A 24,975-nucleotide genomic window follows, 5' to 3' on the forward strand; every position below is an offset into this window, starting at 1 on the left:
CACAAGGCTCTCAGATTTGGGATTAAGAACAGGACAGAGAGAAGGGTTAGGCGGGGAAAAGAGAGAGATGGAACCAATAAGAGTGAAGAAATGTAGAGAAAACAAATGCTTATGTTGTTCTAAAATTCAGAAGACATAATGATATTTCTATTTACAGACGATCCATGAGTCACAAGAATGAACATACATAATTATTTCAGCTTGAAATGAAAATACTCTTGTTTTTCTTAGTCCTGCAAAGCTGTCTTTCCCGGCAGCCTATAAAATGAAACAGCTATGAGACAAGGCTGTGTACAGTGGGTATGGAAACTGCAATACAGTCAAGAGAAGGAGGGCAAGTGAGAATCCCAGCTCCCCCCTTATTTAACTATGTGCTACAGTTTTCTTAATAGGGAATTAGGGGGGAAATAGTACCTGTCTCAGAGTTGTTGTAAATTTACAAATATAAAGGTTTTAAAAATTGTCTGCTCTATGGAAAGTGCTGCATAAGTTTTATCTACTATTAGTTGTTATTTTCCTTATGTTTTTCTATTGCCGAATGTATTCTTGACTTCGTAGGCATTAATGTACATTCAAAATCTAGGAAAAATGTTTATTTATGAATGATAGTTGAGTAAATCTCATGAATTTATATATCTAGTAAAATATAAATATTGTGACTTCAAATGTGTCTCAGTTATATTGTATTCGTGGATTCTAAAATGTGCATTGTATTAGTATCCCATCCCTGCCATAAAAAATTACCCAAACTTATTGGCTTTAAAGAATACAGATTTATCTTACAGTTTTATAGCTTATGGCTGACACAGGTCTCACTGGGCTGAAATCAAGGTGTCCACAGGGCTGAGCTCCCCTCTGGAGGCTCTAGAGAGAATCCATTTCTGTGCCTTTTCCAGCTTCTAGAGGCTCCGTGCATTCCTTTGCTCATGACCCCCGACCTCTGTTTTCAAAGCCAGCAGCATTGCTTCTTTCTAAGCTTTCTTCCACAGTCAAATATCCCTGTCTCTCTTTTTCTACATCTCTCTTCCACTTTTAAGGACTCATGTGTTTCCATTGTAATTATAATCCAGGTTAATCTCTCTATCTGCTAATTAGCAGCCTTAGTTCCATCTGCAATCTTAAATCATCTTTACCGTAAGTAACATATTCACAGGCTCTGGGGTGAGGATGTAGACATCTTTGGGGGGCATTATTCTGTCTACCACGATACATTTTTCTCACATTTTCACATCTCTACAATCAGGACATGTCTTATAAGCAATGTGATAAGGAAGCATTGTTTCATATTATAATTGGCAATGCTTTTCTTTCTTATTGAATCATAAAATAATGGTGCATATTACAATTGATGACATTTAGATTTAATGAAATGACAGTATAACTTCAAAGTAATAAACCATATAGTATAAATAAAATCCCAAACTTTCTCTTCTGTATGAGTCATACATCATACTCTCAATATTTCTAGGATTAGAAAAATAATGTCAAGAGAAAGAGTAGTTAATTTTGTGATGATCTCTTGACTAAATTTTAAGATAACGAATTTTTTAAGTTTATTATATTGTTATTAGAAAAGTTGTAAGTTTAAAGAAAAATAAGCAGAAAATAGAGTTCCCCATATACCCCCCACCGTGCACACAGTTTTACCTATTATTAACACTTTGCATTAGGGCAGTACTTTTGTTACAATTGGTGAAAGAATATTATTATAATTTTGCTAATAACTGTAGTCTGTACTTTACATTAGGGTTCACTGTTGTGCTGTATAGTCCTGTGTTTGTTTTTTAATTTTTATTCTAGTAACATATATAGAACCTAAAATTTTCCCTGTTAACCACCTTCAAATATATAATTCAGTACTGTTAATTACTTTCACAATGTTGTGCTACCATCACTACCATCCATTACCAAAAGTTTTCTATCACCCAAAACAGAAACTCTGTATCAATTAAACATTAACTGCTCATTCCCTACCACCGTCCTGGCCCCTGGTAACTTGTATTCTAGTTTTTGACTCTGTGATTTGCTTATTCTAATTAGTTTATATCAGTAAGATCGCACAATATTTGTCCTTTTATGTCTGACTTGATTCACTCAACATCATGTATTCAAGGTTCATCCATGTTGTTGCATGTGTCAGAATTTCATTCCTTTTTATGGAGGAATAATATTGCAGTGTGTATATGTATACCATGTTTTGCTTAGTCATTCGTCAGTTGATGGATTCTCGGATTGCTTCCACCTTTTGGCAGTTGTGAATAATGCCACGATGAACATCATTGTGCAAATATCTCTTCGGGTCCCTGCTTTCAATTCTTTGGGGTATTTACCTAGAAGTGGGATTGCCAGGTCATATAGTAATTCTATACTAACCTTTTTGAGAAGCCACTAAACTGTATTCCACAGCAGCTGCACCATTATGTATTCCAATCAACGATGAATGAGTGTTCCTATCTCTCCACATCCTCTCCAACATTTGTTTTTTTACCATTTTTTAAATAACCATTCCAGTGGTTGTGAAATGGTATCTCATTGTGGTTTTGATTTGCATTTCCCTAATGGCTAATGATGTTGAACATCCTTTCGTATGTTTATTGGCATTTATATATCTTCTTTGGAGAAATGTCTACTCAAGTCTTTTACCCATTTTTAAATTGGGTTGCTTATCTTTATATTAAGTTGAAGAATTTCTTTATATATTTTGGATATTAAACCCATATCATATATGTGGTTTCCAAATATTTTCTCTCATTTTGTGGGTTGTCTTTTTACTTTCATGATGAAATCCTTTTATGTGCAAAGTTTGTAATTTTGATGAAATCCAATTTTCTATTTTTTTTCTTTTGTTGCTCATGCTTTTGGTGTAAAGGCTGATAAACCATTGCTTAGCACAGGTACTGAAGATGCTTCCCTGTGTTTTCTAGTAGGAGTTTTATAATTTGAGTTCTTATATTTAGGTATTTGATCCATTTTAAGTTAATTTTTCTATATGGTGTAAGGTAGGGGTCCACCTTCATTTTTTTGCATAAGGATATACAGTTTTCCCAGACCATTTGTTGAAGAGATTATTCTTTCCCAATTGAGTGGACTTGGTATACTTGTCAAAAATCAATTGGCCATAGATGTGAGGGTTTATTTCTGGACTTTCAATTTGATTCCACTGGTCTATATGTCTGTCCTTGTGCTGTTTTTATTACTGTATCTTTGTAATGAGTTTTAAAATTGGGACGTGTGTGTCTTCCAACTTCATTCTTCTCTTTCAAGATGTTTTTGGCTGTATAGGGCCCCGTACCATTCCATGTAAAATTGATCATTGGTTTTTCCATTTCTGCAAAGAAGGCTGTTGGAATTTTGATTTGGATTAATTTGATTGTAGAATTTATCTCTTAAGAATGTTTAGTCTTCCCATTCATGAACATGGAATGTCCTTCCATTTATTTAGGTCTTCTTTGATTTCTTTTAGCAATGTTTTGTAGTTTCTATATTCAAGTCCTTTACATCCTTATTTACATTTATTCCTAGATATTTGATTGTTTTAGTTGCTATTGTAAATTCAATTTTTTTTCTTTTTTGCCTCTTCATTATCAGTGTATAGAAACATTACTGATTTTTGCCTGTCAATCTACTCTGACATTTTGCTCAGTTTATTAGCTCAAGTATCTTTGTTGTGGATTTTTCAGGATTTTCTATATATAGAAAATCTGCAAACAGGGAAAGTTTTACTTTTTCCTTTCCAATTCAGATGCCTATTATTTCTTTTTCATGCCTAATTGCTGCGGCTAGAACTTCCAGTACAATGTTAAATAACAGTGATGACAGTGGGCATCCTTGTCTTATTCCTGATCTTAAAAGGGAAAGCTTTCTGTCTTTCACCATTGAGTATGATGTTAATGGTGGGCTTTTCTTCTATGCCCTTTATCATGTTGAGGAAGTTTCCTTCTATTCCTAGTTCTCTAGGTATTTTTATCAAGAAGGGATGCTGGATTTTGTCATATACCTTTTCTTCATCAACTGAGATGATCATGTGATTTTTATTCCTTCATCCTATTTATCTGGGGTATCAAATTAATATTATTATGTTGAACCACCCTTGCATACTTAGGATAAATCCCACTTGATCATGGTGTATAATTCTTTAAAAGTACTGTTGGATTAAGGAAATGAATTTTTAAAATTCAGATTGGCCATTCATTTGCCTTTAGAGATGGTAGCAGATTAAATTGATAACTTCCTTTATTAAAGATTTTATGACAACAGAGCCTTGTAGTATCATCCTTACTCAAAATATATTTCCTTTACACTTTATAGGCAATTAGTTTTTGGCTTTTGAAAGTAATATAAATATAAAATTATGAAGTTTATAATCCCTCCCATCCATAAGAATATCTGTTCTTATAGATTTTTAAAGTTGAGCTCATGTGTCGAAAACACTCCCATGAGTGTAAAGTTTGAACTCCAAACTGATTGTTGAATGAACTTTTTTTCATCTGAACTGAAGCACACAATGTACTGTGTATCACTTCTGCATTGATCAGAGACACCTCACCCCCTCCATAAAATTCAGCTCTTTAAAAGAAAGTAATAGGAAGAAGAGAGTATTTCCCTGGGGAATTTGGGAGGGGATTGTCCTTGACACAGCTTGGAACTCTTAAACATCTGATAAACACTGTGAGAGAGCCTAAAATAAATCTCATCTTTTAACGTTTAATCAAACATTTCAAAAATATGAAATAGAAGTGCTTTGTGCAAAGGATTTTTCAAGATTCTTTTTTATCCTGGGTTTGTTTGTGTATTTTTACTCTTAAGATAGTAAAAGGATGAGTTCTTACCATCAGCTGCCAGTGATGAGAGATTATGTGGGCTTTTACTATGCACCTGTAAAGTGATGTGACCTGCTGAACCCTAACTCTCAACACCTGGAGAGCTATGGGCACTGATGTCTAGATCTGGAGTCAATAGGGGTTTAAAGGAAATATGTGTAAGTAATCAAGTCTGAGTGCATAGTGGCAGCAGCTAAATTGAATGTGATAGATCTTGGCAACCTCGTGCCTACATCAAAACCCCTGCTTTGAAATCAAGGGCTCATATTACTGAAGAGTAATGATCTGTCGGATGGACTGTGCTGCTTCAGGCAGTCAGAATCATTCTCTGCTTCCCATTCAAAATCAAATATGTAAGGGATTAAATATAAATTAAATGTTTCTAATAGCAACAATAGCCCAAAATAAATAACACTAAGGGCTGGAGCTGTTGATGATCAAATGTAATTTCCAAGAGAAGAGGAATCCAGGAGATAAACAATGAAAAGGTTTTGAAGAGTTATTAAAAAGTAATTCCTAATCTTGTTAACAGACCTTCTTTTCTTTTTTTTTTTTTTTTTTTGGTATCTAAGACTGTCCCATCAAGTGTTGGGGGTTGATAGTTTGCTTATGACATTTATAAGTCTTTTTTTCACTATACTAATGATTTTGGGAAAATATATGCTGAGAGAAATAATTTAATGCAAAGCCAAATTAGGATATTAGTGGAATTCAGTAGCTGGATCATTATTGTACCTGTCATACAAAAGACCTTAAATATGGGTCGTTTGTTCCATCTTTATCTTGTGGGAGCCCATATTTATACCTGACTACCCAAGTTTAGCATCACTTAGCTATTTGCATTATATTCCTCTGCTAATTACATCCACACTAGCAAGTTATATGAATGCATCTCTTCCTAGGTACTTTGTGTAAAAATCTCCCACCTCTCAAACTCAATGTGGCAGCAGAATCTGACAGGTAAGTCCTGCCTGTCCTCAACCCACCCCAGCCCAAAGTCCTCTCCCCTCCTTTCTCTGCAATGGTGGTTTTGGCCAAGAGAATCACAGCTTCTCTGATGTGCCTTGGACTGACCAAGGAGGAAGAGAAAGACGAATAACTGGGAGAAAGGAAGATAGCAACAAGGAAAGTGATATAGAGGGAGGGAGGGAGAGCACTGGGCAAAGTTGTATCCTTTTTAAGGCCTAGCCTCAGAAGGTACTTCCGTCATACTCCATTGGTTGGAACAGTCCCAAGATTTAGACCATATTCAAGGATAGGGAACAAAGACCCCTATTTGCATGGGGTCACATTATTAGCAGACTATCTTGGAAGGGATAAATACACAGGTGTGGCCATCTTTGGAAAATGCAGTGTTCTACACGGAGTTTCAAGTGGTCATATGGTTGTGATAACTACTTTATATAACTGGTAAGTCAGATCATATAAATACCCTACTAAGGACTGTCCAATGGCTTCCATCAATTACTTCCAAAATACCTTACCTACAGAGCCTTACATGATCTAGCCTTCACTCTAAACTCTTCCTAGTATCCTTTGCTCCCCTTTCTCTCTGAATCTCTCCAGCCACTCTCATCATTTTGCCATTTCTTTCACATACCAAGCTCATTCCCTCTGCCTGGATTGGTTTTCTCCAAGAGATACACATTGTTTGCTTTATTCAGATCTGTGCTTAAAAGATACCTTCTGATAGAGGTCATCAATGGTATACTCCACACTACCTAGAGCACCCCTGGACATGCTCACAGACTTTCTCTCTCTCCCTCTTTCCCCTTACCCTGATTTATTTTTCTTAAGGCACTTGTCACTGCTTCACATTATATTACATATTTCTTTGGATTCTCTTGTCTCCTACCAGAATGTGAGCTCCATGAAGGTGGGAATTCATTTTGCTCACCACCTTAACTTCAGTGCACAGAACAGTATCCTGCCTAGAGTATGTGCTCAATACATATATTTGTTGAATGAATGAATGAATGAATGAATGAACGAACAAACAAATGGATGGCAACTCTTTCTGAAGGCTGTTCCTAAGTTGCTCTGACCAATGGTGGCACTGTAATAAATGTGTCTGAGAGGATTAGGAGTAGGAGGACTCCATTACATGCACCAATTCTAACTGCTAAGAAGCATTAGTATGACTGCAAGTCATATGGAGATGTGGTATGATCTTTTCATTCTTGATGAAAAAATAAGAGAAGCCCATTGTCTTAGTTTCCTCACTGTAATCACAAATACCAAGAAATGGGTTGGCTTAAACAACGGGAATTTACTGGCTCGTGGTTTTGTGGCTAGAAGTCCCAGATTTAGGCATCAACAAGGTGATGCTTTCTTCCTGAAGACTGTGGTATTCTGGGCCTGGCTGCCAGTGATCCTAGGCAAGGCACATGGCAGCATCTTCTCCTTTCTCTTCCAGGTTCCATGGACATCCAGCTTCTGCTTCTCCATGTGGCTTTCTCTTCATAATAGGATTAAGGCCCAGCCTCATGTAGGTGGGCCACACCTTAAGTAAAATAACCTCTTCAAAATAACATAAAGTTCGGTACAAAAAAGCCAGATTCCATGAGTAGAATTTTACTTGTACTCATTTGTGTGTGTATTAAGTTCTGTACAATTTTGTCACCTTTTATGTATTCACCTCACAGTCAAGATAATGAATGGATCCAAAACCACAAGGATCCCTCATGTTGCCCTTTTATAACCTCACATGCATCTCTTCTACACCACTCCTCACCAACCCCTGTCCCTAACCCCATTGGCAACCACTAATCTGTCCTCCATTTCTAAAATTGTCATTCCAAAGCCTGCATTTTTAACCTTCATTACATGGAAACTGGCTTTTTTTCTACTGAACTTGACTTTCAAGATTTACACATTATATTAATATGTGTTGCTCTGATTCACTCATTGTAACTGCTCTGTGGTTAGTCCCCAATTTATTTATCTTTTGTTCTGTTGACGGACATTTAGGTTGGTTTTTGTATTTTTTTTCCCCATTACAAACAACTCATGAAAATATCTCCCTGTACATACTGTTGCTTCTTTGGGTTTAAATTGAGGTTGGCCTTTAAGGACCAAAGAAAGACAAATATAGAAAAGTTATTTACTACAGATGATGGACTTATTTGTTATAATCAAGTTCACTAGATGGTTCTGATAAGGGCCATTCACATCCTCTTCCTGACAAACATACAAAGTACTAAATGTGCCCTGTCACTTTTAATGAAGGTATTTGAGATGAAGTAAATATTGCCATAGTAATGACAATAACACCACATTTCCTCTTTTCTAATGGGGACTAATGCTACAGTGTTTCTTGAATCACAGGATATCTAATTGGAAAGGACCTTCAGGTAACCAACCACATCCAGCTCCAAATCCCCTTTCCAGTGTCCCAATACATGCTCCAATACCTAACCTAAACCACTAAGTTAGGTTACGCAGCCTATCTCCAGGAAGCCCATCCTGCTTCCTGATAGCTGTAAGAGTTGAAAGTTCTATTTAATATTAAGAGAAATTCTGTCCTGTCAAAGATACCCGTTTGCTAGTGTCACCTTCACAGTGTCACACAAAATTAACTTTGTGCTCTCCAAATATTTAGAGACAACTCTTATGTCCCATGCCATCCCATATCTCCCAATCCTTCTCTTCAGAGTGTGATATCCAGGACCAAAGATGGTGCTCAAAGGAGTATGCAACTAATTCAGGGGAGGAGACTCTGAGCTGGTGGCTTGCAGGCTAGGCCAGCTCACAGATGAGTCTGAAACAACCCCAACAGAGTCAGCCCACACGGTATTTTAAATTTTTTCCATATTGCCACATGATGACAGTCAGCAGGAGTTGGGAAGCAGCTGCTTCCACAGACAAATGACTCTCCAGTTTACCACAATCCTCACTGACCCTTAGGTGTCTAACAGCTGTAATGCTAGACTAAGAGATGGCTGAGGCTTATATTAGCTTAGAGATAGCCTTATTACTCTTCTTTAAAACCAATAGTAACTTTCCTGTGGTGGAGATAATGGGAAGTAGGAGTAGCAGCTACTCACATAGCCCGTTTTTGCCTGCCTGGCCTCTTTGACAAGTTAGGATTGGATTTAGCCACCCTAAAGAAAACATGGTTGGCTTAAATAAAATACATATTTATTTTTCACACCCAAATAAGTACAGAGGTAGGCAGCAAATTTATGGTGGCTACAGTGTCATCAGGGACCTAAATTCCTTCCATCTTTCTGCTCTACTATCCTGTACTCAGTGTCCAACCTCCAAGCTGCCTCAATAGTTCAAAATGTCCGCAAAGTTCCAGTTATTGAGGCCGTGTCCCAGACAGGAAAGAGGAGGACACAGGGAAGGGGAAAGTGGCACAGTTCCCAGCTGAGTCAGTCCCCTGGCAACTACTAACCTACTTTCTGTCTCTATGGATTTACTTATTCTGGACATTCCACATAAATAGAATCTTATGTTCCATGACCTTTTATTTCTGGCATCTTCCACTTAGCATATTTTCAAGATTCATCTGTGTATCAGTACTTCATTCCTTTTGATTGCCAAATAATAGTTCATTGTATGGATATACCACATTTTGTTTATCCATTCAGAAGTTGACAGATATTTGGGTTGTTGCTACTTTTTGGCTGTTAGGAACAATGCTGCTGTGAACATCCGTGTACAAATAGTTGTGTGAACATATCAGTTCTCTTTGATATATAGCTAGGAGTGAAATTGCTGGATGATATGGTAATTCCATGTTTAACTTTTTGCAGAACTGCCAAACTATTTTCCAAAGTGGCTGCACCTTTTACGTTCCCACTAGCAATGTTTGCCAACACTTATTACGTGTCTTTTTTATTATAGCCATCTAGTGGGTGTGAAGTGGTATTTCATTGGGTTTTGATTTGCATTTTGATTTGGTTTGTATACATACAGTGTTTTTGGTCATTAAGAAAGGTTATTCTAATTAACCTTCTTACCCTTCTCTATCAATCAGGGTTCATTGAGAGAAACAGAACTTCTAGGATACACATATTCACATACACACAAGTGAAGGGATTTATTACAAAGATTTGATCTCATGCAATTGTGGGAGCTAGTAGAGTAGAGTTTGTAAAACTGTTGTCTTCTTGTCTAATGCTAGAACTTGAAGCTCACTGGGTAGGCAGGGAAGGGAAGATGGATATAAAGTGGGGGAGAGCTAGAAAAGACTGAAACCCACAAGCATGAGCTGGAGCCCATGAGTTCAGACTGAATCCATTCTTCTTGCCGCTGACCTCGGTGATGTGATGAAAGTATTCTGCAGAATCTGGGGTCTTTTGTCGTGGAACTAAACACACACACATCTGGCCAACATACTGGAGAAGCTGAAGGAGGTTCCAGGAAAGTAGAACAGTTGCAGGTTCAGCCACTACCTCATGCTAGCAGATAAATGACAACGTTTATAAATTACCAAGTGGTTGATACTCCACTTCCACCCTCCAAATCTCCTACAAGAATCTCTTGGGGCCCTCTGTAAATGGACATGCAGGAAAGGGGATTCTGGGGGATGTCGTTTAGCCTACACTGACACAAAGCCACCACCTCTTCTTAGTTTCCTCTATAACCAAAGCACCGAAAAGCATTCATATAACTAGTGAGCTGCCAAGTTCTACTAACTGTATACATGTCTTATAGAAAGGGGTAAAGGATCTCTAAATCATAAATCCTAATATATGGCTTTCTCTTCAAATTTCACATAAAACTTCTGTTTTATGTGAAGAAGCCATACTTATAGCTGGGAGAGTGGTCCCAGGGTGCTCTCCTCTTCCCTCAGTGTTAGCCCCAATCAGGGCCACACTGCCTGACTCTGGCTATAGATAGGACCAAAGGCCAAATTTCCTGGAATTGGCTCAAATGTGCTAATGGGTCAACAGGGCATTTCAGTACTACCCCAAATGGTCTAACACTTTATTCTAACTTGCTCTCCATCTGGTCTAGGTGCATTGCTTTACCATTCTCTTCTTTCAGTTGTTCCTTCTTTGCCCTGTTGTCCTCCTTTGGATGCCTCTCCCCACAGCTTGGTCTCTTAGTTGTACTCTGCACAGAACATACATTCTACAGACTCTGGTTTCTTCCTTCCCAATACCTCTCCTCTCTCCCTAGTTAACTCTCATACATTAGCCATTAGCATATCTGAATTCCGTCATTTAAAATATATAACTAGAACTGGGCACAATGTGGTATTCTAAATATAAGCTATTCATGAATTGCCATTAATTGAAAAAAATTGAAATTCAGAGGTAGAAACACTATAGGGGATGTAATATGCATTCATTTAGGAGTTTATGTAAGCAAGTTATACCTTTAACATTATTAACTGCCAGCTTAGATAATGTTTTACACCAGGAAATTAAAACATATGCAGGGAATTCTTGAAACAGAGGGAAACTAAGGTTAGGGGAGTCAGAGGTGGAGGCCAGCCTTGTGCTCACACAGAGAAGTTTGAAGACAGATCTGGAAGAAAAGGAACTATTGGTGGGCAGGTCTGTCCCAGAGCAGGTTGGGCTCAGGGTCCTAATGAAGGGACACCAGTTCCTCCACCCCTAACTGCCAGTAGAACTAAGCCTCCCACAGCCTCAGAGGGATGCTCGTACCCCAAGGAGCAGGATGCCCATGGGAGGATGGGAGGAGAGAAATTAATCCTAGAAAGATAAAATCAGGTTCACCTGTATAGCCAGCAGGGTAAAACCCATGTAATTTCAAGGTCCTCTTTCGTCACCAAAATTCTTCCTGCTCTTCCCAGCATTACCAAAAAATTCCTTTCACTACAGGCAGTGTCTCATTTGGCAACTAGGAATAAAAGATTTGAAAGGGAAGTCTTTGGTTTAGATGCAAATTTAATGTGGGATCAAGTTGGCGAAGTGAGATGCTTCAGGGTTCCATCCCCCCACAGAAACTTTGAACAACCAGCAAGAACTGGCAGAAACATCCTTCATGAACATCCTTCCCAAAGCTCCAGAAAACAGTTAAATGACTGCAGTAACATGGTGAGTGCCAGATCGAGACACAGGCTACTTAAAAGCAGTAGGGAGCCTACATCAGGTGCCACCAGGACTGAGGAGCCTCTGGGGAGTCCAGACGAGGCCTGCACCTGTGCAAGCCACTGGCTGCCGCTGGGGTGACCAGTAGCCCATCCTTACTCCTGCCCCTCGTTATGCTGACACTCATCTCCCGTCTGTTAGACTGGTTCTGCTTGCTCTTCTGGAAGAAGGAGATGGAGCTGGGGCTTGTGGGGCTGCAGTACTTGGGCAAGTCCACCTTCATCAGTGTCATCCCATCATGTCAATTCAGTGTAGATATGATACCCACAGTGGGCTTCAACATGAGGAAAGAAACTAAAGGTAATGTCACAATAAAGACCTGGGACATAGAGGGCAACCTCGATTCCAGAGCCTGTGGGAACGGTACTGCAGAGGAATCAGTGCTATCGTTTACACGATAGATGCTGTAGATCTTGAAAAGAGAGAAGACTCTCAAAATGAGCTACATACTCTCCTAGATAAACCACAGTTACAAGAAATTCCAGCACTAGTACTTGGAAACAAGAGCGATCTTCCTAATGCCTTGTAGGAGAAGCAGCTAATTGAAAAAAATGAATCTCTCTGTTGTTCAGGACAGAGAAGTGTTCTGCTATTTGATTTCTTGCAAAGAAAAGGATAAGGATAATATAGATGCCACACATCAGTGACATTCAAAATCTAAAAGAAGCTGAAGCATACCCTGAAGTCTTCCAGTCCTTCCTGGCTATAATCCTAAAATTATTGTCCATTCCTCTGAAGTACTTCCCAGAATACGGTCCTTCCTAAACCCAAGAAATTGCCGTTTTCAGAATTTATTTTTCATCTGCACTGCTGAAGATGTGAATCCCTAATTCTTCATAAAGCACCAACTAGAGTTGTGATGATAAAGTCAGCACACACACAAAAAGGCTTCTTGCATATACTTGTCTTAAACAGTATGTAGAGCTTTTTTAAAAACCACATTTTGACCATCTTAAATTTTTTAAAAATTGCATATTTATGTTCTGGTCTTACTGGGCCAGATTTTTATATTGATTTTCAGTAGAAGTCTATCTATGATATTTAGTTACAGAGTCCAGTAGCTTAATACTGATAGTGACTTCAGACAGCACTAAGTTTCTAGTGCCACTCACATTACTTAGAAAATCTTTAAGCCTGACTCAAAGTGGGATATAAGCATAGTGTTTATCTTATCTCACAAATGCAAGTGAAATGTATATTTTCATGTTAGGAATTTAGAAAAATGGTCTGCAAAGTGGGAGCACAAACACCAGATCAATGTTCTTATTGGTTCTTTACACTGGTGAGATCATACCTGATTGTTAAAAGCACTCTCTGAGATTTCTTCATCACCATATTGCAGCTGGGGATATGGGAGGAACTAAGGCGTGCTGTTTTGTATCTGTCCAGGTCATTACTTCTTTTATTTCTTTTCCTAGTTCAACACACTTTTCTAAGGGGTTGGGAATTGAAGATTTTCTCAAAAGCTTTCATGAATTTGGAACCTTCCACCCAATGTAATAAAACCTATTAAGAATGTCAGACTTTGTTCAAACACCTGTTTGTTCAAACACCTGTTCTATCTCTGGTCATTAAATCAGTGCTGCTGCATGACACTCTAGTTTATATCCAGTCACAAAGTTGCCTTTCAGCACGAGATACTTATAAACAGATAAAAATTAATATTTTCCTCTCTTATTGATATAAGGTTTGACACTATTTTGTTTGGTGCCATTAGACATCTTGATTATTGTGACAACTTTAGACCTGCCTGCTTTATTTAATGTAATCATGCACAACATCTACATGTTTTTTAATAATCAGTCACAGAGAACTGAGGAACTGGTGCTGTTTATTCTTTGCTTCGATGATACAGAGATATATAAAAACTTAAAATGAACATGTTTTGTAGTTTAGTGCTCTCCACATACATAAAGGAACATATTAATACTGGTTCACTTGTAAATTGTTATTCAGATGGACCACCGTAGTAGATAAAAACTCTATGGTACACCTGCTTAGGTATTGCCTTAAACTGTGTGTGATTTTGTTTCTTTTGTTAAGCTGCACTTATAAGTAGACAGTGCATTTCCAAGCATGTTGAGCACTCAAAGTGTAGTGGACAGTGAGTTTTTTTAGTGAATACTAGTTTCAATTTATAGACTGCCATGGCCTTAAAAATATTCTGTACAAAGTACTGCACTGTGTTGCACAAACACTACCTGTTTTTCTCCATTCACATTTTTATGAGTAGAATATGGTCTTTTAAAATTCTGTTCTTATGCTTTGAAGCATGTTGCACATTTCCCTGATGGGCAAATGAAGGGGTATTTAAACTTTCCACTGTCTTTCAACACAGTTAATGATTGCTGTGAACCATTACAAGGAGTTGACAACTTGCTTGTGGCTTAAAGGAAGAATCAGAATTGGAATGTGTGATTTTGCAGAGATCCCATAGGTTTGTTAATTGACCTATAGCTAAACTTTAATGTGTTTGTGTGTCTGTTCATTGCTTTCAGCACTTCAGGACATCTAAACACTACTACCAACATTTTCTGGTGCATTAACCTCTGCTTGTGAAAACTTAACAGTTACTAAACTTTGTAACTAAATGAGTTTTTTTTATTTAGGTGGCTGCATCTTTTTGTCTATTTATTGCTCTTCTCAGCATTGTTCAATAAACTTACATTTTGAAGGTTGTATTGGCAATTTTAACTTAAAATGTGCATCATGATGGAAGGTGCTGATTTTATTGGAAGGTGATGGAAAGATAAAGGGTCCATAGACCACGTACTAGAAAGAAATCAGCTCTGCCCTCTAAGAATTGGGTCTGTGAGCTAAAGTAGAAATAAACTTTAAAAATGTATGTTAAAAAAAGTGGTAGGGTCTCATGGTGCCCTGACTGGTCCTTCTCTCGTCCCCTTGTCCTCTTTCCGTTGAGGTGGCCTGCACATACTGGGAGCAGGTAGGTCTGGTGCAGTCTCTCTGCTGGTGGCCTGAGGGACTCGCCATCCAATACTTGCCCTGTGTATGAAAGGCAATTCACAGAGTTCTCCTACAGAGTACTGTGGGAGATCAGTCAAGTCATGCTGCTTGGGGCAATGGATGTCTGGCTGTAGGACACTCGCTGCATTGCCCAGGACCATGTAGAAACTGTCTCCTGGGAAGAGGGGAATATTTGGAATTGTGTAAAAGGGAATTCCTAGGGCCAAACTCGCATGCCCAAGACACGACAAATGCACGGAAGGGATCTCAGAGGCCCCTACACTTTGGCCTGGAGCTATTCTCTAAACTCATTATATGGATAAGCCCTGAAGGAGAGCACTTGCTCAGGACAATCTGCAAAGACTGGTAAAGATGTTTTCTTTTTGTCCTTTATTGTTGTTGTTAGCTCCTTGCAATCAAGAAAAGTTCTGTCATAACACTAGCTAGATACAAGCTTAAGGAACAGATGCACCAGGAGTCTAAATTCCAGCAATGTGCCGGTTTGGATATAGTATGTTCCCCAAGAACAGCCATGATCTTTTAACTCAATCTTGTTGGGTGAAAAATTTTGATGGAGTGTTTCCATGGAGTTGTGACTCACCCAGCTGTAGGTAATACCTTTGATTAGATTATTTCCATAGAAGTGTTACCCCACCCATTCAGTGTGGGTCTTAATTAAATCACTGGAGCCCTATGAGAGCTCAGACAGAAGGAGTTCAGTGCTGCATCTGAGAGAGCTATTTTGGAGATAGCTATTGAAAGCAGACTTTTGCTGACGCTTTGGAGATGCTAGCCCAGAGTTTGCTCCGGAGAAGCTGAGAAGACAAAATGCCCCAAGAGCAACATTTTGGAGAATGCCATTTTGAAACACAACCTGGGGGCAAAGGAAGAAGACACCAGTCACGTGCCTTCCCAGCCAACAGAGGTGTTCCAGTTGCCATTGGCCATTCTTCAGTGAAGGTACCCTAGTGTTGATGCCTTAGTTTGGATACTTTTGTGGCCTTAGGACTGTAACTTTGTAACCAAATAAAACCCCCTTTATAAAAGCCAATCCATTTCTGGTACTTTGTGTAACAGCAGGATTAGCAAACCGGAACAAGCAATAACACAGTAAAATATAAAAATGGCAGTATTAAGTGTTCAAGGAGCATGATGTGTACAACTTACACTCAAGTGTTCAGAAAATGAATGGATAGATAGATTATAGATACATAGATAGATACATAGATACACTTAGATGTATAGAGAGTATGATACCGCAAATGTGGCAAAATGTTAAAATTGGTGGATCTCGCTAACTGGGGGAGGAAGAGTATGTTGGAGTTCTCTTTATTGGGTTTGTATTATTTTTGTAAGTTTGAAAGTAGTTCAAAATAAAAAAGTTTAAAAAAATTTAATGTGAATGAATTCCAATGAAAGTACAATCATGTATTTGGCATTCCATCTTAAATGACTGGTATAAGATCCTTCCTAGTTTTGAGAAGAGGAGGGAGTAGGTTGGACATCAGGGAACTGCACAGGCCAAGGGGACAAAGGAAGAACAGGCAGATGGAGACTTTACCAGATTAGCAAGACTTGGCCATAATTTGTATTCTGCTGAGTGGGAACAATGACAAGCTGCATACTGAGGGATTTCTGTCACATACTTGCAATGGCTTTTAAAACCAGTTCACTTAACATAATGCATCATCCTGCTGGGGTAAGGAATAATTTATCTATCAAGTTTGCACTTTGCAAAGACAGTCCTCATCACAGTCTTGTATTTTTGCATCCTTATTCAAGGCAGTGAACTCATTCTCTCCTCAGATCTGTGCTGAGGACACACCTCACTCCAGCAGAACTTCTTGCTCTGGGAGTGAGTCCAACTGTCCAGAAGAAAGCCATTGGGTATCAGATTCAGGAATTCAGTTTGTTAATTGTATACCATTAGAGTGATGGTAATTTTTTCTTACAAGTCACCATTATGATTTGAATAAAAATGTTATTAGGACAATGTGTTTATAAAACATTATTTGAAACATTTAACATCATGCTAGGTTTTCAAATTATTTTAAAAACCTGAAAATGTTTCTCTATTTTAAAGTAATAAAACAGCGTAGGAAAAAGGGGAAATGATGGTAAAAAGAGTACTCTTGAGCGATATCAGCACCTAATCTTAATAGCAAAAGAGACGGTAAGAAGGAATTAAATTCATACCACGCTGAATGCCTCCACAGCTGCTCTCATCTTTTCAAGAAACTAATGGTTTCTGAAAGTAAGAAGAAAGACAGTTAGGGTGAACAATTGTTATTTGCTATGACGTGCTCGAACATCTATTCCCTCTACCTCGGGTAGAAGCGTCATTGAAATTCATGAGCAGGCCAGGCTGCACAGCTCATACTGAGCGGCCGAGGAGTGGAGTGAGCTGCAGCTCGAGACAGGCATTTGCCTGCACAGTGTTGTGTGTGTGTGATGTTACTGGCGGGTTCAGCAGTCATCTCGCATAAACTGTCCTTGCTCATGCAAGCTTAAGAGCAGGCTTTTCTTTGGAAATGATTGCAAAGTTATTTAGTCGTTTACAAAATCAAGCAATTCCCATAGCGAGATTTATGTCTGTGGGAGTCAAATCTTAGATTCTAACTAGCAGAGCGAAAATCTGTTGTCATGGAAACCATTCCTATTTTCACTCCTCTGGAGCTTTGATTCGCTCTCTTGGTAAGGATTAACAAAGATGCTGAGGGAAAGGGTGAAAAGAAATCAGACACAACTTAAATTATTTTTCTGAACAATATTGATAATCCCTATTACTTTTATTTTGGATGGAAATTGATCTATAAGTACTAAACAAACCTTGCAATACTGTGGGGGGGGGGCGGGGCAGAAAACCTAAATATGTTTCAGAAGATATTTAAGATATTCCAAAGGGTTCCTCTTTTGCCAATAAATAAGTCTATTTATTTGAATAAGATTGTGTTTTAGTTTGTTCTCATAATAACTGAAGCAATGATAGTGAGAGGGAGAGTTATGTTGAGGATAATTGAATTTCCTTATATTTAGGCTTTATAATTGAATTTTAGGACTGCCAGAAAAGGAATATATGGATTTGTCATCAATATAAAAGGATAGCATGCCTCTCAAACTCATAGTCAAAGTAAAGGAACCAAGCACTACCTCCACACAAGTTTCTTCTTCCTACAAACTTATGGCACCACAAGTTCACCAGAAAGGGCACATGTATATTATGAGCCTTATGGGATTTGCACCTTCGGAAAGGATAGGACACGTCTGAGTGTAGAGAGATTATGGGAATGCTGGTGTGTACCATCCCATTCCTTACTCCGTGTACCATCCCATTCCTTACTCCACGGATCCAATCATTTCCACTCCCTCTGAGGAATTGCCACTTTTCAACCAGACACCCCTTTCAAATTAAAATTATGTCATTGTAGGAGGGGAAACCACAATTAGCAATTGCATGTGACTGGATTTCAAGTGCTGCTGGATATAAGCCACAGAAGAACAGCTGATAACGTATCCGGGAGGACAGTATGCGATGGTAGAGTCTTCTAGAAGGCAGCAACAGCCCCTGAGTGGAGGGCTCTCAACATCAAATGTTAAAGTAAATTGAATGAAACATTTCTATCGTCAATTATAAGTTGCTTGAAAGGTCAATTGGAAGTTTTGTGGATATATATTTAAATTCAGAGTCCCAACTGAAGAAAATAAGACCATCTGAAGAAATACTTTCTTTTTTTCTACACAGGATGGGGTCTTAATAAGCAGGTATTGGATAGAGGGTATTTATTCTTGGAAAAGAAGTCTGGTTTTTAAAAACATAATTCACATTTGGTAAAATTTAATGAGTTAAATTTACAGCTCAAAAACTTTTACGTATGTATTAAATGTATATATTTATGTGTGTGTTCATGTAACCGCCCCTAGATCAAGATAAAAACATTTTCATAACCTCAGAGAGTTTCCTCATGCCACTTTCCAGTCAATGCCCTCACCTCCACAGGTAATCATTTTCTGACTTCTATCATCATATATTAATTCTGCCTGTTTTTGAAGTTCATATAAATGCAATCTGTACTTTTTTGCATCTAGCTTCTTTTGCTCAACATATTGTTTTTTAATTAATCTATATTTTGCATATATCAGTAGCCTGCACTTTTTTAAATTGCTGAGCAGTGTTCCATCGTAGGAATATACCACAATGTATTTACTCATTTTACTGTTGATACACATTTGAGTTGCTTCCAGCTTTGGGCTATTATAAATAAAGCTGCTATGGACATTGTATACAAGTCTTTTGTGGACATATGCTGCACTGTAAGGTAACTTTATTAGAAAGCACAAGTTTTTTCATGTGGCTTTACTGTTTTAACTTCCACTTGCAATGTGTGAGGCTCCAGTTTCTCCGTATCCTTACTAACCCTCACTATTGTCAGTCTAGTGGGAATGTAGTAGAATCTCCTTGTCTGCCCTTTGTTTTTAAAGCAGTTGTGATAATCTCTGCATCAGTGCTTGCCTTTGTATGTAGTGGGCTCCTGAGGTCAGAATTAAAATTCAGATATTGTGATTAATGTTTCCCGGCCATTCCTAAAAAACCTAAATTTTTTAATTCTTAAAAATTCCTAAAAATGTAGCTTTTCTAAGATTAATTTAAAGTTCAGCTAAGCAGAAATTTTAGGGCAGCCATGAGCTGATGACCAGAACAGATTTAAGTTAGAAAAGAACAATTTGGTATCCAAATCATGCATCAGTTTAGGATTCTGGACTGAACAGTAACACCTTGCTCCAAAGAGACCTAAAATCTACTTCTCCCTGTTTCTAATATCATTGAAATTCGGTAGCTGACTCGAGCCTGATGGGGAAACTCCACTCTTGGTGATCAGCTACAGAACTGTTGAAGCAGCTCAAGAATTTTTAATTTATCAGTAGGTTGGGTGTCTCAGATACTTCACACATGGATGAAAAGAGCTGAATAGCTGGTTCTTGTTCCTTATCTTAATACTGAAATGAATCTGCAAGTTGCAGTGGACCAAATTCTTTTTAACCCTTTATTAACCATCTTGTTTTCCATCTAAAGCTCCTCCATCTTCATACAGAGAGCAGGAGACATGTAATCTATACAGATTTATAAAATATGTGGTGAAGCAATCTGGCCACTGCTTCTCCAAGAGTATTAGGTTTCCATTGCTGTGATTAAAAAAAAAAAAACTGCCAAAAAATGTAATGGCTCAAAACAATGCAAGTTTATTATGTTATAGTTCTTTAAGTCAGAATTCCAACATGCAGGACTACATGTTTTGAGGCTCTAGGGACAATCTGTTTCCTTGCCTTTTCCAGCTTCTAGGGGCCACCAGTATCCCTTTTCTCATCAGGTCATCATTGTAATTTAGCTTTGAAAGTGTATGAGAGCTAGGGAGGATTCTATTCTTGTCTAGGAGGTGCGGGATAGGGAGAAGGGAACAAATGCTCCTGATTTTCCAAGTTCCACCTAAGAATGGTATTTGTAGTTAGAATAATATTATAAAAAGTGTCTGGGTTTCCTAGTTAGCCTACAAAATCTTATTAAAAAGTAATGTATTTTGACAATGTGGTTCTCCTCATTAATTTCTAAATAATTTGTTCAGTTTTATTGTCCTGTTTGCTCCAGGGATTGTTTAGAATGGTGTTTCTTAATTTCCAAGAGAGACTGAACAGTAAGTAAAGCATTTGGGAGAATGTCATGGGGTAGGAGGGGCAAAATTATTATTTAATTTTGACTTAGTAATGGACAAATGTAGGTTTACATGTGATTAAAAATGGGAAGGTAGCAGCTTACAAAATGGAGAAGCATTGCAAAACATCCAAATTAATTGGCAAGTGGGTATAAGAAGTTAAAAGAGATGTGATGCTGCCCTCCCCCCTACGTGGGATCAGACACCCAGGGGAGTGAATCTCCCTGGCAATGTGGAATATGACTCCCAGGGAGGAATGTAGACCTGGCACCGTGGGACGGAGAACATCTTCTTGACCAAAAGGGGGATGTGAAAGGAAATGAAATAAGCTTCAGTGGCAGAGAGATTCCAAAAGGAGCCGAGAGGTCACTCTGGTGGGCACTCTTATGCACACTTTAGACAACCCTTTTTAGGTTCTAAAGAATTGGGGTAGCTGGTGGTGGATACCTGAAACTATCAAACTACAACCCAGAACCCATGAATCTCGAAGACAGTTGTATAAAAATGTAGCTTATGAGGGGTGACAATGGGATTGGGAAAGCCATAAGGACCAAACACCACTTTGTCTAGTTTATGGAGGGATGTGTAGAAAAGTAGGGGAAGGAAACAAACAGACAAAGGTACCCAGTGTTCTTTTTTACTTCAATTGCTCTTTTTCACTCTAATTATTATTCTTGTTATTTTTGTGTGTGTGCTAATGAAGGTGTCAGGGATTGATTTAGGTGATGAATGTACAACTATGTAATGGTACTGTAAACAATCGAAAGTACAATTTAAAAAAAAAAAAAAAAAAAAAAAAAAAAAAAACAAAAAACTGCATCTAACAGCAAGAGAGGCTGGGAAATGTAGTCCAACAGTCTCCTAGGCATATTTTAATGTTGAAGAAAAGAATCCAAACTTTCTTTTGCTTTTTCTCAGTAATAAAAAAATTCGGTATGTGCCCTCAAAAAAAAAAAAAAAAAAAAAAAAAAAAAAAAAAAAAGAGATGTGATGAAGCCACAAAAGTAAAAAAAAAAAAAAAAAGATTATAAGAAAGAGAAATATAAACAAGAAGGATGGAATAGGGCTAACTATCAATTAACACAATAAGTGTGTATAGCCTGAATTTCCCTATGATAAGGAAACAAACTGTCATATTGAGTTGAAAAGAAAACTAGCTTGAAAATAAGGGGATGAGCAAAGTTATACCAGGTAGAGGTAAGGAGGGGAAGAAATGGGAGTGAAAGTAAGGGAAAAGGAGCAGATGTGTAATAGTATCAGATGAAATGGAGTTCAAGACCAAAAGATGATCGAAACAAAGAAAGATAGTATTTCATGTCAAAATGTATAACAAATGATGCACTAAGAAGATATAAGAAAAAACAAAGAAACAACTTCCAATAAGGCAAAAATTTCAAGGAATCAGGAGAACATGATAAATGCACAATGGGAAATGTAATCAACCATTTATTTTAGAGTTCGATAGATCAAGTAGACAATAATAAAAATTTAGAGCATCCAAGTAACTCAAGAAGTTCAATTAAGTTTATGAATATATTATGCATAAAAACTGTCTTAGTTTTCCAGGGCTGCTATAACAAACACCATGGACTGGTTGACTTAAACAAGAATTTATTGTCTCACAGTTTTGGAGACTAGAAGTCCAAAATCAAGGTGTTGGCAGGTCGTGCTTCTCTGAAGTCTGTAGCAAATGGTGGTGGTTTGCTGGCAATCCATCATTCTGTTCCATTATGTACATACATCTGCTGCAAAAATAATCATTACAAGTTCTACAGAGAGGAGATTTTGCTGACCAGACACTCTGACCATAATCTACTAAAACTAGAACTCTGTGACTTATCACCTGTCTCCAACAGGCCACATAAATTCCAGGTGATTGTCCAGTTTGCAGCCCCTAAGTCTTTCTTGGTAAGCAAACAAGTGTGGTTAGGCCAGCCTTGTCCTAGTCATCAACAATGGGAAAAACCTGATTTGTTTCACAAATACTTAGGTAGGACTCCCTGTGCTGCATCCTCTTCTTTATACTTAACAAATAATAACAGTATGAACTTACACCTTAAGTAGGAGAAGAATAAGAAGATTTTGAAAAAGCTTTTTCCTCCACTGTTAATTAAAAAAGGTAAATTTTTAAAACGATATTCCACTCTTTGCCTAAAATATTATAAAAAACATAAATGATAATATTTGGAGTTAGATGTATGGGAAAGAATCAGTCTTTTAAAGTGCAGTAGGAGGGCAAATCGGCATGACCATTCCAGGTGACAGATTGCTCTTGTGATTTTTTAAAAATCCTAAATATGAAAGTTTGTTGATCAAAGAATGTCACTTCTGGAAAATGGAATTGTTCTGGTTTGCTGATATTGCCATAATGCAAAATACCAGAAATGGATTGGTTTTTATAAAGGGGGTGCTCTAGTTTGCTAATGCTTCCAGAATGCAAAACACCAGAGATGGACTGGCTTTTATAAAAGGGGTTTATTTGGTTACACAGTTACAGTCTTAAGGCCATAAAGTTTCCAAGGTAACACATCACCTTCACTGGAGGATGGCCAATAGTGTCCAAAAACCTCTGTTAGCTGGGAAGGCACATGGCTGGCATCTGCTCCAAAGTTCTGGTTTCAAAATGGCTTTCTCCCAGGATGTTCCTCTCTAGGCTGCAGTTCCTCAAAAATGTCACTCTTAGTTGCACTTAGGATATTTGTCCTCTCTCAGCTTCTCCGGAGTAAGAGTCTGCTTTCAACGGCTGTCTTCAAACTGTCTCTCATGTGCAGCCTTTCTTCAAAGTGTCCCTCTTGGTGGTAGCTCCTCTTCAGAATGTCACTCTCAGCTGCACTGAGTTCCCTCTGCCGGTCAGCTCATTATCTGGCTCCACTGATCAAGACCAGTTGGGTGGGGTGCATTTTCATGCAAACAACCTAATCCAAACATTCCAACTTAATCCTCACTAATATGTCTGCCCCACAAGATTGCATCAAAGAATATGGCTTTTTCTGGGGGACACAATGCATTCAAACCAGCACAGGGGGTTTATTTGGTTACAAATGTATAGTTCTATGGCCATAAAAGGATCCCAACTGAGGCATCAACAAGAGGATACCTTTACTGAAGAAAGGCCAATGGTATCTGGAACACCTCTGTCAGCTAATAAGGCACATGGCTGGCGTCTGCTGGTCCTTTGTTCCCAGGTTGCATTTCAAAATGGCTTTCTCCAAAATGTCTCTGAGTCACTCTTAGCTTCTTCAGTTCCTGTGCATCTAAGCATCGGGGTCCTCTCTTAGCTTCTCCGTAGCAAACTCTGGGCTAGCATCTCTTAGCTTAGCATCTCCAAAAGTCCTTCTGTTTGCATCTCCAAGTATCTCTAAGCATCAGCAAACATCTCTTGGGGCATTTTTTGTACTCCTGCTCTCTGTGAGCTCTCTTTAAAGGACTCCAGTAAACTAATCAAGAACCTACCCTGAATGGGTGAGGTCAAATCTCTATGGAAGCATTCAATCAAGAGGCCACACCCTAATCAGAAAGATTAATAAATCTGCCCCCACAAGATTGCATTAAAGAATATGGCTTTTGGGGGAACATAATATATCCAAACCAGCACAGGAATAATCAAGAATGTGTTCAGATATTTAGCTACATGAATTTATTATAGCTCTTTTCAACAAGACAAAAACAAACTAAATCCTGAAATGGGAGATTAGTTAAATAAATTGTTACACCTAACATTGTAGCTTAGTGTTTAATATGCATTGATTTGGCCCTAGACTGCCTGGGATTGAATAATCTGCTCTGCTTCTTAAAAGCTTTGTGATTTGGGACAGCTGAACCTCCCTGTGCCTTAATTTTATCACCTATAAAAAATGTGTATAGTAATAGTACCTACCTTGTTGGGTTGTTTTGAGAAAAAAGATGAGTTAATATATGAACAGCATTGTAAGCAGTACTTCAAACCTAATAAGTATTATCAAAGTGTTTATAAATGGGATTTAAAAAGTATTAAAAATAGGATAGTAATATGTTTACTCAGGTGGAAAAATATTTGTAGCATACTAAGTGAAAAGGGCAAATTTTAAGACAGCAATGGATATATGACATGATCCCAATTTTGTCAATATACATTATATAGAGATATATCTATCTGTATAGAAATGTATGTAAGTATTCAAAGGATATACAACAAGGGAGGCTATTAAATGTGGTGTCCCTGGTGAGTGAGTTGAGATTTTTTCTTCTTCTTCTTTTAAGTCTTTTAATTTTTAGATTTTTATGAAATGAGCATTTTATTTTATGAAATAAGAAAAAAAGATGGTTCTGAAAACAAAACGTCTTACCCCACTATCTATGTAATCTCCTCCCAGGAAACTTGAGGGGATGAATAAGAAGTCTGTCCTATTTTAATACTTATCTCTTAAGTCTCTAAAA

The 24,975-nt window shown here is 37.9% G+C and overlaps 1 protein-coding gene and 1 pseudogene across 9 annotated transcripts in view; both read left to right on the forward strand.

The window, feature by feature from the left end:
- TRIM9 (tripartite motif containing 9) overlaps positions 1 to 24,975 on the forward strand; it is a 123,417-nt gene that overhangs the window by 39,814 nt on the left and 58,628 nt on the right. The window lies entirely within an intron of this gene.
- LOC119531464 lies at positions 12,004 to 12,561 on the forward strand (annotated as a pseudogene).

This window comes from Choloepus didactylus, chromosome 4 (assembly GCF_015220235.1).
Source record: "Choloepus didactylus isolate mChoDid1 chromosome 4, mChoDid1.pri, whole genome shotgun sequence".
In the NCBI taxonomy this organism is placed as follows: domain Eukaryota; kingdom Metazoa; phylum Chordata; class Mammalia; order Pilosa; family Megalonychidae; genus Choloepus; species Choloepus didactylus.